This window comes from Vicugna pacos, chromosome 10 (genome assembly GCF_048564905.1).
Source record: "Vicugna pacos chromosome 10, VicPac4, whole genome shotgun sequence".
Lineage (NCBI taxonomy): Eukaryota > Metazoa > Chordata > Mammalia > Artiodactyla > Camelidae > Vicugna > Vicugna pacos.
Window position 1 is genome coordinate 20,226,576 of NC_132996.1, and position 17,031 is coordinate 20,243,606.

The 17,031-nt window shown below is 35.1% G+C and overlaps 1 long non-coding RNA gene across 4 annotated transcripts in view; it reads left to right on the top strand.

Annotated features, from left to right (window-relative positions):
* The first annotated feature begins 2,328 nt into the window (after window positions 1–2,328).
* The window catches only part of LOC140698671 (uncharacterized), a 61,517-nt gene continuing 46,814 nt past the window's right edge, over window positions 2,329–17,031 (top strand). For 2 of the 4 annotated variants that reach the window (XR_012076491.1, XR_012076489.1), the window contains exons 1-2: window positions 2,329–2,388; window positions 2,585–2,773. This is a non-coding gene — a long non-coding RNA (uncharacterized lncRNA). Of the gene's footprint in view, window positions 2,389–2,584; window positions 2,774–9,038; window positions 9,684–17,031 lie in introns of those variants that run through there. The other 2 variants (XR_012076492.1, XR_012076490.1) reach the window with 2 other exon arrangements.

The following is a 17,031-nucleotide window of genomic DNA, read 5'->3' on the forward strand; positions in this document are numbered from 1 at the left end:
CTTACCAGGCAGATGATCTAACAGGCAGTTGATCAGGTGATTCCTGATAGACTGCTTTAAGATTCCAATTCTGGGACAGCAGAAATTGTAAGTATCAGTATGAGTTGAGTGACATGGGTTTTAGCATACACAAATCCATTTTGGGTCTGTTGTCTTTAACACTTACCTTGGAGCCACAAAGTAGAAGTGGAAAAACAACAGTGAATATGTAGCAGAATAAAGAAAAATAATATCATGTACTGACAGGTGCTATGAGGTCAATGTAACAGGGTGATGTGATAGAGGGACTAGAAGGAAGCAGTTAAACTAGACTACTCCCCTTAGATATTGATCACGTAGTGTAACCTAAAGTTAACCTGTAGATAATTTTTGTTTGTCAACTAAATCTTTCCCTTTCTCTTATTAAAATTGAATTAGGCGAAGTGTAAGTTTTTCTTTTTTTGGGTTATTGTTTATTGTTCTTACGCAGGATTAGGGAAGTGCACTGAAAAAATTCTTTAAAATTAGGTAGTCCTGGTCCTAGTTCTGATACTTTCCTATTCAAATTCTCAAATGTCTTATTTATACATTAGGGAAGACTTGAATTGGCAAAATGCGTAGCATGAAACAAATACTTGATGAAGGTTTGTTTCCTTCATTTTATATCCTTATATTTCATGGGCCCCTAAAATTTTTTATCCCTTAGCTTTCATGGGTCCCTAACATCCTAGGATAATATAGTACTTCCCATATCTAATACATGAATCTATTCTCAAATCTTAAATTTATTTCAGTTCCAAAACCATGCTCACTCATGGCCAATCTCTGTTTTAATATGTCCACTGGTAAATCAGGAAAACCCATTACTTATAATTCCTATTCAGTGGACCACTGAGTCTTCGTAGAGACTGAGAATAGAAGAGGGAGCATATGGATAGGAATTATCATTAATTGAAGTAGAAGAGATTATTAATATATATTATTAAAATATACTATTATGAATATCAAACGATTATATAATTATAAAAATACTCACTGGATTTTGTATTATTTTTTCCCAATTCCTTATATAATATTTTCCACTATTTAAAGAGACAGGTGTTTCTGATGGGGTTAATGACGAAACATAAGTGAGAAATTAAGGAGAAAAGAAGCTCATTTCTTTGTGAAAATCATTTGAAAACCCTGACAGCCAGTTCCTTTATTCAAGAACAATTATTCCCATATGTTCTTGTGTCCCACAGCATAAAAATTACCTATTGGAAGACTTACTGCTTCAGGCAATAATGAGACCATAAATCTGTTAGCCTCCGTTAAGGTCCCTGGAAATACACAAGAACTTCTGGGACTGTTGTTTCCCTGAAAAGTGTAAAATCATCACTTTTGTTGATACTCATTTAAATCAGGCTAAGTTTCTCCACTTGGGGCAGAATTGCTTTGATAGAAACTAAATCATGAAGTCTCTAATCCACAGCAGTTGGAGACACTTTGATTGAATAAAGCAATTATGTTCCAGAAAATAAGATTTCTTGACAAAGAGCATCCAAAATACCTATTAGATGGAGTTTGCATATGGAGATCACTTGCATTCTAGGCAAGCAATGATGCTCTGAAATTTGATTTCTAACTGGCAAGCCTCTAGAAGTGATTATGTGGAAGAGATACAGTGGTGGTGCACATTGTCTGCTTACTGTTTAAGTTCTATAGTAAAGGACAGCTATTTTCTATGTATTAAAATGGGGAAATTTACAACTCCACATGCAGGAATAGAAACATGGGGAATCAAACTGATTTACAAAGTTGCATCATATTGGAAACAGTATTTGACTTAGAATTAGCAAAACTGGGTTCAAATTAGCTTTCTAACTTATATTAACTATGGAAACCCCAGGCCTGCTTGTGCCTATCTTCTCATCTATAAAAAAAAATAACAGCCACCTTTTATCCAGTGGAAGAGTTGCTAGATCATTGATCATTGGTTCTTTTGTATTAAGACATTGAAACCAGTATTTAGGCTGAAGGAAACCTAAGGATACTTCTTCCTTTGGATAGGACTAGATACTTCTTAGCCTATATTTATTACAATTTTGAATCTGCTTTTAATTTTCTATCCTTCTGAGTGTTGCTTCACCAATAGTTGTTCGGAAAGTTGCAAAAATGCTCAAATTCCCTCTCAAGTCTTATTTTAGATAGATTCATTTGATTTTAAAGATATTCTGTTATTAGTTACACGAGATAAAAGTGGTGATAAATGAAGAAAATAATAAATATGAAAGAGTTTATACAGTCAAAAGAAAATTGACATTTATTGAGCATCTACCATATTTGTACTTCCTTTTATTCGTTACAGTAATTTTGTGAGGTGGTGTTGGAAAAACAGAGGACTAAAATTAGATGACTTGTCTTAAGGTAAGACATACACAGTGGAAAGACAGGCTTTGACTTCAAGTTTTTCTGAAGGTGAAGACCATGTCTATTATATTATGCCATGTTGCCCAGTGGGAATGGCAATTTCATGATATTTTAAAAATTATAGTATTTACTATTTATACTCCTTTTATTAATCCAGATGACTTTTTTGATATTCTTTTATTCCCCAAAGTAGAGTCAACTAGATGGATAGTCTCTTCTCTAGATCTAAATGAACCATTCCTTCATTATTCCTACTCCCAAGCCTGTGGTTCATCAGAATGGTGCAATGTAAAATACTGGAGTTACGACAGACCTCAGTTGGACTTCTGGTTCTGGCACTTAATAATTGTGAATTTTGGGGTCCCTTGGCTGAATCAATCAGGTATGCAGTTTTCTTATATATAAACTTCTGATGGTACTTAGCTTGCATGAGTTTTTACCAATATTAAAGGAGATAATATACATAAATTGTCTAGCCTGCACATCTATGTAAAAATGCATTAGTAATTATGGGAACATGCTGAAATGGGGACACACCCAGGTGTGAGAACATGCTTGTGTTTAATTTTAGCATTAAAAAATGGTCAGATTTGAATTCCTTCCTCCTGCAATTGAGTCACTTGGTTGTGCAAGAATTTTGGACGGCTACATGAGTTTTCTTTGACTCATTGACAAGATGATCATTGCTGTATCCTGGTCATTTATACTATGGAGCATGCATTTGATGTGTGTTATTTCAGTCTTGCGCTGGAGATTGAAGCTTGAATTATGAAACTTTAAAAACACCTTCCTTAGATACACATCAGTTATTTACAAAAATAATTCCTGATAAGCTTTCATTTCCTTAGAACTTTATGTATGATGAAAGCCTCCAGAATTAAGTTAAAGTTTGATTCTACGGATCATGAGGCCTCTTGAAGTTGACAATATTGGGACAAAGTCTATTTTAGTTTCATCCAGTAGTTCAGATTCTGTATATAGAAATCATGGTCCACACAGTTTATAAAAACCATACAACTGATTTTAGCAGAGAGAATTTAACATAGGTAATTGGATAAACAAATGTGGAAAACTGAAACGGCAAAAACGGAACACTGAGTAGGGAAAAATGAGGTGTCTCCAAGCCCCAGTTTCCTCATCGTTTAAAAGAAAATACTGATAACTACTGTGTGCTCATGGGGGAGGGTTGCCAGGTTACTGCTCATTGTTTCCCAGAGTATTAAGTCTCTGAAACCAGTGCATATGCATATTCAACACATGAATACTTCTTACTTTGTCCAGGTCATAAAAACTCAGCCTATAGCCATTACTTTTTTGAATCCACTTGCACTTTTCCTTTTTTTTTTTAATTGAAGTGGTCAGTTACAATGTGTCAATTTCTTGTGTATAGTCATATACTTTTTCATTAAATATTATTACAATATATTGAACATAGTTCCCTGTGCTATACAGAAGAAACTTTTTAAAAAAACCTATTCTTATATATAGTGGCTAACATTTGTAAATCTTAAATCCCCAAATTTATCCCTTCCCACCCCCTTTCCCCAGTAACCATGAAATTGTTTACTATGTCTGCAAGTCTGTTTGTTTTATAGATGCGTTTTTAGATTCCACATATGAGGGATATATATTTTTCTTTCTCTTTCTGGCTTACCTCACTTAGAATGACTATCTCCAGGTTCATCAGTGTTGCTACAAATGGCATTATTTTATTCTTTTTTATGGTTGAGTAGTATTCCATTGTGTAAATATGCCACAACTTCTTTATCCAGTCAGCTACTGATGGACATAAGCTGCTTCCATGTCTTGGTTATTGTAAACAGTGCTGTTATGAACATTGGGGTGCCTGTATCTTTCTGAATTGGAGTCCTCTCTTGATATATACCCAGGAGTGGGATTGCTGGATCATATGGTAAGTCTATTTTTAGTTTTTTGAGGAATGTCCATACTGTGTTCCATAATGGTTTCTCCAAACTGAACTCCCATCAGCAGTATAGGAGGGTTCCCTTTTCTGCTTATCAGCATTTATCGTTCATTGACTTTTGAATGATGGCCATTCTGACTGGTGTGAAGTGATACCTTATCGGAGTTTTGATTTGCATTTCTCTGATAATTAGTGATATTGAGCATTGTCTCATGTGCCTATTGGCCATTTGTATATCTTCACTGGAAATTGCTTGTTTCGATCTTCTGCCCATCTTTGGATTGGGGGTTTTTTTGTTGTTAAGTTGTATGAGCTACTTATATATTCTGGAAATTAAGCCTTTGGTCAGTCGCATCATTTGCAAATATTTTCTTCCATTCCATAGGTTGTCATTTTGTTCTGATTATGGTTTCCTTTGCTGTGCAAAAGCTAATATATTAAATTAGGTCCTGTTTGTTTATTTTTGCTCTTATTTCCATTGCTTGGGTAGACTGCCCTAGGAGAACATTGCTAAGATTTATGTCAGAGAATGTTTTGCCTGTTTTCTTTTAAGAGATTAATTGACCATAAGTCTGTGGATTTATTTCTTGGCTCTCTATTCTGTTCCATTAATCCATATGTCTATTTTTATGCCAATAGCATGCTGTTTTGATTACTGTAGCTCTGTAGAATTGTCTGGAGACTGGGAGGGTTATTCCTCCAGCTTCAATACTGCTTTGGCAATTCTGGATCTTTTGTGATTCCATATTAATTTTAGGATTGTTTGTTCTAGTTCTGTGAAAAATATCCTGGGTAATTTAATAGGGATTGTACTTACCCATTTTTCTAAACGCCTTTTCATAGAGATGGCAGAGACATAATATTAATGAGGGAACTACCAACTCTAAGGCCTGTGAAACAATGGGAAAATCTGAGGACTACTGGGACCCAAAAGCTTATGACATATTTCTGAGGAGGGAGTGCTTCCTAGTTGTTGGTGTTTGGGGATTTCAAAAATGCCTGCTTACCCTCTATAGAAATATTTGTGAAAAGTCTTGTGTTATATTTAGAACAAGAGCATATTTATATTTAAACAAGAGCAAAAGTTAAGGTACATGTGGAAAATTTCACAAAGGAGAAAGAACTTCAGGTAGGAAAACTTACAAACAAGCGTGGACAAGTCAAAGGATAAATGACAGCAAAACCATGGTACTGGGAGCAAGCATGACATGATGAGGATGGGAAAAAGAGATGGAGGTGAGTGGAATGAGGTTGAGTTAACTGTGTATGAATGAGGGAAGGGTTGGAAACCCCGATACATTGCACATCCAGTAATCTATGGACTATAAGAGCAATCAAAGAGGGAAGATGCTTGTTCTAGATAACTTACATGGCTTATTTTTACTGGATTTATGGAATTTAACTAATTAGTTTGGTTCAAGTGGACACAGGAGACTGTCTTACTGGGCTGTACAAAAGACTAGATTTGCCATTCTCTGGGAAACACCTGTGGTGTGGCACAGGGAATTCAAGTTTAGGGGATTTCAAATTTTGCTTTGTCTTTTATCTATGTCACCAAGGACAGAAATACAAAGTTTCATAATTTACTAATCTCCTTTTGGCTAGGAAATAACTGATTATGGCTTTGAGTTGGAAAAAATCCAAACAAAAATTTCATCGAAAGGACTGCATAGAGGAAATTTTTATGTCCTAGAGGTAAATTTCAATTATTTAATAATCAGACTAAACGATAAGTCCTCACCCCAGCTCCCTCACCAACGAGAGGCTGGGTGGTCTAAAAGCAGCTTCGTGTGTTATAGGGCTTTCTCACGTGTTGGTTTATCAGGGTCAGTGCCCTCAGGGTAGAATCTTAGAAGCTTAAGGAACTCTATGGCTTAAAAAGGACACACTCCTGTGCAACCTTTGTTTAATGAATCCTTTTTAAAGATAATGTATCTACTGAGCAGTATTAGCATTGCTCATATAATTCATAAATTTAAATATCTAAATCAAAATCCCTTAAACATTTAGATATTAAACATAAAATTACCCTATCTCAAAATACTTCAGTAGTCATAAATCTAGCATATCAGATTATTTTAAATGCTCCAAATGTCTTACATACACAAAATATTATAATTATTAGAAAATTATTAGAGTACCTACTTCAAAACATCAATCCCATGACTTTGTCTCATTATTATCTCTATACTAGTATGATTTTATATATTCCTGGTGTTGTGGTTTTATTCATTTATGTCCAGTAATTTTATCAATCCAAAAATCAAGCAGTATAAACTAGCTGATGTTGCAAATTCTATTTCATTAATCTATTCATTCCTTATTCTGTCAAGGGATCTTCTAAGTAGACTGAACCCTGAGTTAGTATTCATTGGACTGAGCCTCTTCTCAAATGAAAATCTACTTGTTAAACAAGTGCTACTTTCCAAGACTATGCCTTAAGAGTGTGGTGGTGGTGACCCAGCTTTGCCTCCATGTCACTGATATATGTTGGTTATAGAGCATTCCACTTTAGGTCACAATTTACTTGACTATGCTCTTTTATCTTAGTAGGGATATCCAGAAGTTTCATACCTCAGGAGATTCGGGACTGAGTTTATACAGACACTCTCCATTAAGGTTATGCAGAAAACTATCATTTTGTTACAGGGTGTTGGAGTCTATATGACTTCTACACTGTTTTTGAAATCACCCTTTTTTGTTAAAACATAGAGAATAATTTTTTTTTGATATTGAGCTGTATGAGCTATTTATATATTTTGGAAATTAATCCCTTGATGGTTACATCATTTGCAAATATTTTCTCCTATTCTGTAGGTTGTCTTTTCATTTTGCTTATGGTTCCTTGGCTGTGCAAAAAGGTTTTAACTTTAATTAAGTCCCATGTGTTTATTTTTTATTTTATTTGCATTACTCTAGAAAAAAATGCTGCTATCTTTTCCTCTAGGAGTTTTTATAGTATCTGGTCTTACATTTAAGTCTTTAATCGATTTGAGTTTATTTTTTTGTATATGGTCTTAGAGATATTCTAATTTCATTAGTTTATGTGTAGCTGTCTAGTTTTCCCAGCAACACTTATTGAAGAGACTGTCTTTTCTCCTCTCTATGTTCTTGCCTCCATGTTGTAGATTAATTGACATAATAAGTAAGTGTATGGGTTTATTTCTGGGCTCTCTATACTGTTCCACTGATCTGTATGTGTGTGTTTTGTGCCAGTATCATACTGATTTGACTACTACAAAGCTACAGTAAAGTCTGAAGGCGGGGTTACAAACCCAGTCAAAATTGGGCAGAACTAAACAGACATTTTTTCAAAGAAGACTTACAGATGGTCAACAGGTGCATGAAAAGATGTTCAACACTGCTAATTATTGGAATGCAAATCACAACTACAATGAGAAATTACCTCATAGCCATCAGCATGGCCTTCATCAAAAAGTCTACAAACAATAAATGCTGGAGAGGGTGTGGAGAAAAGGGAACCCTTCTACACTGCTGGTGGGAATGCAAATTGGTGCAGCCACTATGGAAAACAGTATGGAGGGTCCTTAAAAACTAAAAAGAGACTTACCATATGATCCAGCAATCCCACCTAATTTGAAAAGATTACATTCATTCCCCAGTATTCCCAGCAGCACTATTTACAATAGCCAGAACATGGAAGCAACCTTCTACACTGGAATATTACTTGGCCATAAAAAGAATGAAATGCCATTTGCAGCAACATGGTTGTTTATCATGCTATATGAAGTAAGTTAGAGAAAGACATACCATATGATATCACTTATATGTGGAACCTAAAAAAAAATGATACAAAGAAGCTTACCAAAAATAGACTCACAGACGTTGAAAACAAACTTATGGTTACCAAAGGGGAAAGACAAATTAGCAGTTTCAGATGGACAGATACTGGCTATTATATATAAAATAAACAACAAGGTCCTACTGTATAGCACAGGGAACAATATTCAATATCTTGTAATAACCTATAATGGAAAAGAATCTGAAAAAGAATCTGAATTACTTTTACACCTGTAAATTAACTGTAATTCAATGGGAAAAAACAAAATACAAAAAAATTATATTGTTAATTTAAATTATTACATTTAATTAAGTGAAATCAGGATTTACCTAACCATTAACATTAATCACTTATGGTGTAATAACTTGCTCTGTTTTTCTACTAAATTTTATGTTCTAAATTTTAAATTTTACATATTTAGTAAAATTAGTCTTGTGTTTACATATTTAAATCAATTTTATTATAATTACATAAATTATTACAACTTATCTATTGGAAACCATATTTAGCTAATAAATCCTTTGCCTTTTAAGATACCACTCAAAATTTTTAAACCATCTTTGATTTTTGGCAACAAGCAATTACAAGCTAATCTTGTTTTTTCCTCCCCCTATTTCAATGGATGAGATCATCTCCAGAAAGTCTCAGTTCCTTCAAATGAAAAATATTTTTGAAGACCAACTTCAAGATACTATGAAAACTTACCATATTATTCTGCAGGAAGAATTTTATGACTAAAATTCTCATGCTGCCAGACATTGAATGATCTAGAAAATACTGATCATTAAGGTCATGAGTTCATACTGATTTTCCAGTTTACCCACAAAATTAGTATTATTTTTCAAAAACTTATTCTGACATGAATATATAGTTCAACATGCCTAGGTGAAAATTCAACATGCTCTCTCACTTACCTTCTAGGCTCAGAACCCTGCTTTTGCCAGCACACTGTGAAAAAAGCAATCATACTGGGACTGATTCCCAGTCACCAAGCTCATAATTCTAATATAAAAAAAAAAATCAAGGTTAAGAGGACATATAGATGGGCACTTTCCCCTGCAGACAGACATAAGAACGGAAGCCAAATCAAAACCAGAAGTCTGGTGAGTATGGAATCAAAATTAGCAGAGGTATCAAGGGTCAGAAGACATACTGAGTCAGTAGGCAAAAGAACTGATAAATACTTGATGTCAATAATGAGAAATTTGCAATAAAAAAAGTAGAAGTATAACTCAAAAAGGAAGACAAACAGATGGACAGGAAAGCACGAATGTAATTCAACAATTCTACAACCTGGCCCCAATACAAGAAATACCCTTGTCTCAGCACTTAGGCAAAACATCCTTAAATGAGTCTGCAATATTGGTTGCATGATCAAGAAGAAATATTCTGGTTATAGGATACATGTGAATGATATCTTTCAGGATCTTGGAGTTCATCACATTTGACTGAAAACATGCCACTGATCTTCAGAAGTCCACAGAAAGTAAAAACAGGCATGTTCTAGACAAGTTTCATTTGTTACAAAGTACCATCAGATGCATGAGGTTATAACAACAGTAAAATTGAAATATAGGGGATAATTAGAAGGTATGAAGGTTGCTAACCTGTGAACAAGAAAGTAGAGAGCTCAGTTTAACATCATTTTTACTTATTTTATTCAATCATTAATTAAAGTAATTATCACTTTTCATTTGTTTTGTTGAGATTTGTTAACTTGTATAAATAAGGCATGGAGCAGTTCTTTAATGAGCTCACAAGCTAGGAAGGATGAATAACTGAATGATGAATGTTCCATTATGATCTGAATAGATGTATGTTTGTACAAGGTAGGATAGAGGCATAAAGAAGAAATCAGTAAAACTGGTTAAAAAGAGAAGGTTTCACAGAACAGTGAATATTTGAATTGTATCTAGAAGGAAAATTAGGAGTTAGCCAATATGGCAAAAAGGAAAGGAACTCCAGGGATAGAAACAAACTATGGCATAGCTGAATGTACGTAAGTCGTGACACAGATGAGTTATTCTGTGTATATAAGGGGATGAGAGGGAGAGGAAGCTGAAAAGGAAGGCAGGAATGAGGCTTCGGAGGCTCAGCAAAGTATACTAATGATCAAGAGGTAAAACAAAAAGTATTTGAATTTCTAAGCTTTCCAGTAATACAGACGGTAGAGCTGAGACATCAATCCTAAATATTTACACAGTGTTCACCTCATAGTTGACAGAGCACTTTGACATCCGTTAAGTTTCTAATAAAACTCCATGACTTGGGGGAAGATAGAGAGTTAACTGTTTCCCCTGTTAGATGAAGTGATTGTTGCTCAGATTCAAGTCAGGTATTTAACTTCGTGTGGTGAGAGGGTGACCCATGAAAACTGTTCAGATCGTCTAACAGTAGATCCTAGTACAGCCGCTGCTTTATTACTGGCATATCCACCAACACCCTTTGTGTGCTCTCAAGTGTTCAGAAGCAATTATTTTAGAGTAACTTACAATTTGCTGGTTTGTATGTGAATTTTTCTCTTCCTGCTTCCCATTGTCTTAAACTGACCATCCATTTGTAACGTTCCAGGATTTTCTCTCCGACTTGTCTTTCTGCATGTGCAGCACTTACTGTCTGTTCGAGTCACCTGGAACTCAAACAAGTAATTGTTTATCATTTAAGTGTTCATATGACACAGCTTTGAGACAGTTCAGGTATAGTTTAGAAATGGACCTTGGGTGAGCTTCATTTCATCCATTCTCAAGATAACTCAAGAATCTGCCAAGCATGTATTTTTGTCTGCTTAGTTACTTGAACTTTCTAACTTAGCTGAGCCAGCAGGCACATTGACTATCCTAAACAGCTGGGAGCAGCAAGGGATCTGAGCTTCTCATACTTGACTGAATACTTACTCTCAGTAAACCGTATCAATGTTACCTGTATATCCCAATGTGTAAGTTGGGCATATATGGTGTCTTAATCTGTTCAGGCTGCTATTGGCTGATAAGCACCAGAAATACATTTCTCACAGTTCTGGAAGCTGGGAAGTCCACCATCAAGGTGCCTGCAGATTCAGTGTCTGGAGCCAGCATGCTTCCTGGTTCATAGATGGCTGTCTTTTCACTGTATCCTCATATGGCAGAAGGGAGCTCAGCAGGGCCTCTTACATAAGGGCACTAATCCTATTCATGAAGGCTTCACTCTCATGACCTAATCTCTCTAGAGACCTCACCTCCTAACATCATCACCTTGTGGGGATTAGTTTTCAACGCATGAATTTGTTGGGGGGACATAAACATTCAGTTTATGGCAGATGGAAAATACACACCTCCATTCACGAGCATACTGAACTGTTTCTGACTTAGTACAGCCCTCTCTATACAGATACATTTCCATGTTTTTGCCACAAATAAACTTTATAGTTTCTCCTGTTAATTTACTTCTTTCGATTATATTATCATCTTCTAATGATGTCTGCACTCTAACAGAAAATCTTTCCGAAAAGCATTTTGCTGTGTATCAAGTTGCTGTTACACGATAATCTACCCTAAAAGAAAAATTCTGAAATACCCCAAAATGTTTTATACACAAAAAAGTTTAATAAAATGTTATTTATAATCATTGAGATTGGAAAAACAACAATTTGGGATCATCCGTATTCAATCAATATTTTTTGAATGAGAAGGTTTTATAGCACAGAAAATTCCTCCTTGTGGATTGCTTATAGTGTTTATTCTATCTCCCTAAAAGGCCAACACCTTTATGTTGTGATCTTTTAGTCATACATCAAATGCACACTCATATGAGCATAGCTTATAATCTAATATGTAGATAAGTTAAAACTATAATAGCCTTTTCTATCTATTCTTGGTAGTGCCTTTTAGGGGTGGCGAGTATGTCAGAGCCTGCACTGACTTCTTAAACTCAAACATCACTAATTCTGACACTCATTTCTTCCAAACCCAGATATAGCCTCTGAATCCATTGCAACGCAGGGCTCGAGGATTTCCCCAGTCAATAGGAGCTTCATGTGATAAAAATCATGTGCTATAATGAGTGGCTTTAAGTGGTATGAATAACATATAGCCCTTGAATACCAGTCTGGGCGAGATTTTAAGGTAATGCCACTCTTCCAAGTCTCCAAGTCAATCATATGCAGAATTTGTGGTCCACAAGACAAAGCTCTGAAACATGAAAACTATAATTAATTCCAGCTCTACTGCTGAATGGCTTCTATCCTTACGTAAGTAATTTAACCTTTCTGGACTCCGCTTGCTTGCTAAAATAATTATAATAGTAATTCTTCACAGTGTTTTGTGAGGGTCAAATAAAAATGAGCTTTGGAAACTTAGAGTATTTTGCATATGTGTGATCATTATTTTTATGATTACTCATTCATCAGTCAACAAATGAGTCACTAATTAGTATTCCCAGAATAGGGCAAAACTCTGAGGACACAAAAGTTAGTAGAACACATACTTTTTCATTGGAGAGATTTATTATAGATGTTATTTTATAATGCTGTTATTATTAATGATGGAATCTATACTGCCTAATGGCCAGGGTAGTGGTTAAAACAGGAAATGGTTGTTTCATTTAATAAAATTAAACAGGCCAAGTCACAAAGACCATATGTGGTATGATTCCACTTACATGAAATGTCCGTAATAGGCAAATGCATAGAAACAGAAAATAGATTAGTGGTTGCCAGGGCCTGGGGGAGGGTAATGAGGATCAATGGCTAAAGGATATGGAGTTTCTTTTTCGGCTGATGAAAATATTCTAAATTTGACTGTAGTGATGTTTGCACTACTCTATGAATATACTAAAATCCACTGACTTGTACACTTTAAATGGGTGAATCATATGGTTTGTGAATTATATTTCAATAAACTTTTTATAAAAAATGAAGCCACATGTGATCCTCAAAGTTGCTTGTAAGCAATGCAGGTTGTATTCACTGCCCCCACTACACACTGGAGAAAAGAGTTTAGAGGAGGTAAAAAGGCTTACCTACCTGCAAATCTAAGCCTGGCCTCTACTCTTTCCAGTTAATTTTTGTTCTGCTTATCTCTGTACTCCCCAAGGACTTGTTTTAAGAAATACAGGAATGCAGGCTTAATTAGATGAGTTACTGGTTAGCTACAGATTTGGTAAAATGGACTGCAGGGTTATAGTTTCATCCTTCCACCATGGTAATCTTACTATGTAGTTTTGTGGCTGAACCAACCCTCTTCAGTGATTAGGAATTGCTCCCATCCTATTTAGCAGGGTATTTAGGACAGACTGTGGTCGGCCCAGTGGCCCTCTCTTTCAGCCTCACAGCTTAGCTCTCTCTAAAGGTGACACCATACCAGCAACGTTGAACTACACATGGCTCCCCAGGCACAACATGTGGTTTCTTACCTCTATGCTTTTGTCCTGGTTACTTTCTTCTTCTGAAATACCTTCTTCAAGTTGTCTGATGTATGAACACCTACAGCCTTCAACACCAAGATGAGACATCTCTTCCTGGGAGGCCATCTCAAAGATAATGTATGTAACTGTAATGGGCTAGAGCTCTGGAAGCAAACAGATAAGGTTTCCATTACTTACTGGCTGTGCAGAGACTAGGACTTGGATAAAAGTCCCTAATTTATAGGATATAATTAGGGTTACATGAGATAATGCCTATAAAAGACTCTATACCATTAAAACAAACAAACAAAAAAACCCATTACAGAAAAAACTCTTGTTTTGGGCTGATATTGTAAGCAAAGTTAATCATTGTTTTCATTTAATTCATTTCGTTTCTCAATTATCTAATCTTTTATTTATCATACATTATTAGAATTACTTCTTTTCAACTCCATCCCCATATTAAAAATATGAGCGCTCTAAAAATCAGGACAATGTCTTTCTTATTTGTATAACCAAGCATGCAGGACAAACCCTGGCACATAGTAGAATATCTATAAAGATTTCTTGAATCAAGAGTTAAAAAGGACAAATAAAAAGTGCTCAGTCTGGATTAATTAGATTTTGTTTGAATCCTAGTTCTGTCACTTACAAGCTTAGCAATTTCCTCAACTTCTCTAAGTTTTTAATCTCCTTACTTAAAATATAAATTATGACAGTGATACTAACTTAAAGGGGCTATTGTATACCTTCCAAGAGATAGAATCTAAGTACGAAAAGTGCTTTGTGAATTGTATTGCTTGGCACAAATAATAAATATTATTTTTACATTTCATTTGATGATCTTTTATATATTCCTAGAGCTGTAGGCAGTTTGGTTGAATTTTACAAGAATATTGCTATCGTTTAAGAGTAAAATATGAGAATATATAACTAAGACAAGGAAAAACTCCAGTAACTTTTCTTGGCCCAGATGGATTTTGCATGTCACAGAACATGTCAGAGGTGTTAGTTAATTTCTGAAATCTTCTAAGTGTAGAGGTAGTTGCCTCTCACAGGGAATTCCTTAAAACACCTGCCTAAAAAAAACTTGTTCCACAAGCTCCCTGTCAAATTTACTTCCAATTACCCTGGTTCCTCCAGGCAGCTATTCAAACTTTTGGAACTTATAAGCCAAAGTGCTGATCTTGTCTTGGCCCTGAATTTGTGTATTTTTGTTGGCTACTGTTATCCTCGTGTCCTTAGTCTTTATCCATCCTGGATGAGTCAGAATCCAGTAAGTTTCTTTTTAGCATCTGAGACTCTTTTGTTTTTTTCTTTTTTTGAGGTTCTATTTATCTGAAAATTGTGTGGCCATTTCAGTTATTTTTGCTTTAATTTAAGACTTCTGGTAGGATTCACCAAAATGATCATGGTGCTAAAGGTGGGTGGAAATAGGTAGAACATGGAAGAACAAGTAAAAATAAATTAAGCATGTATTAAGTTCTATGCATTGTTTTATATATTTTCATTTAACCCTCACAGCACTCTAAAGTAAGCCAAGGAATTTGTTCTTTTGACAAATCAAGAAATTTAAGTTCAGAGGTTTTAAGAAATTGGTCCAAAGCTATACATTTAATCAGAGGCAAGGTTTGAATTCAGACTCATCTAAATCCAATTATACTCTGAATGCAGTTGTTCTCATCTTCTGTGGGTCTGGTTTCTGCATTTTCTTCAAGCTTCCCAAGTAATTTTGATGCAAACCAGCAATATCTAAAGCCCACTAAAGTGCATCTTACAGCCTCTCAGTTTAATTATTTGCTATTTAATTAGACACCATAGTTTGGTCTTTGCAAACACATATTCTTAGTTAAGTAAGTTAAAAAATGTATATATGTGTGAATACATATATACATTACACTATATATATAATATATATATTATATATATAATCTGCCTAATATTCTTCAAAGAATTGTTCAGTTCAGTCAAACATACATTCATCAAGATTTATGAGTCAACTTAACTTGCCCAGGCAGAATAACACATCTGCATAAATCATGTTCCTGCTAATGCAACCCAATCTAAAAATGGGCAGAAGACCTAAACAAGCAATTCTCCAACGAAGGCATACAGATGTCCAATAGGCACATGAAAAAATGCTCAATATCACTATCAGAGAAATGCAAATCAAAACTACAATGAGGTATCAACTCACATCAATCAGAATGGCCATCATTAAAAAGTCCACAAATAATAAATGCTGCAGGGGTTGCGGAGAGAAGGGAACCCTCCTACACTGTTGGGTGGAATGTAAACTGGTGCAGCCACTATGAAGAATAGTACACAGATTCCTTAAAAGACTTAAAATAGACTGACCATATGATCCAGCTATCCCTCTCCTGGACACAGATCCAGAAAATACTCTAATTTGAAAAGATCCATGCATTTTCGTATTTCTAGCAGCACTATTTAACTCCTTTATTGTGTTATGGCTCCTGTACAGGAAACTACACACATTTCAGGTGTACAGTTTGATGAATATTGATAGATGTATATACCTATGAAACCACCACCACAATCAAGAGAGCTAACATTTCCATCACTCCCCAAGAGATGCAATTTTCAAATTCCCATTTTATTCCTTCCCACCCCCTTTAACCCCTGCTAACCATAAGTTTGTTCTCTATGTCTGTGACTCTGTTTGTTTTGTAGATAAGTTCATTTGTGTCCTTTTTTAGAATCCACATATAAGCAGCAACATATGGCATTTTTCTTTCTCTTTCTGGCTTATTTCACTTAGAATGATGATCTCCAGGTCCATCCATGTTGCTGCAAATGGCATTATCTTACTATTTTTTATGGCTAAGTAGTATTCCTGCGTATGTGTGTGTGTGTACACAATCTATATCCGTGTGTGTATATATGCGCATATATTTGTGGTGTGTGTGTATATATACATATACAAACACCACACATACATACAGATTGTGTATATATGTATGTATGATCCAGCAATCCAACTCCTTGGCATATATCCAGAGAAAAATATAATTCAAAAACACATGCACCCCAATGTTCATAGCAGCCCTATTTACAATAGCCAAGACATGGAAACAACCCAAATATCCATTGACAGATGACTGGATAAAGATGATGTTGTATACATATATACAATGAAATACCATTCCTAGCAGCACTATTTACAATAGCCAAGACAATGAAGCAACCTATATGTACATCAACAGAGAATGGATAAAGAATAAACAATGGAATATTAATCAGCCATAAAAAAGAATGAATTAGTCATTTGCAGCAACATGGATGGACGTACAGATTATCATACTAAGTCGAGTAGGTCAAACAGAAAGACAAATAGCATATGATATCACTCATATGCAGAATGTCAAAAAAATGATACAAATCAACTTACTTACAAAATAGAAATAGACTCACAAACATAGAAAACAAACTTAAGGTAATCAAAGGGGAAAGAGGGGGAGGGATAAATTAGGAATTAGGGATTAACAGACAGAAACCACTATATATACAATAG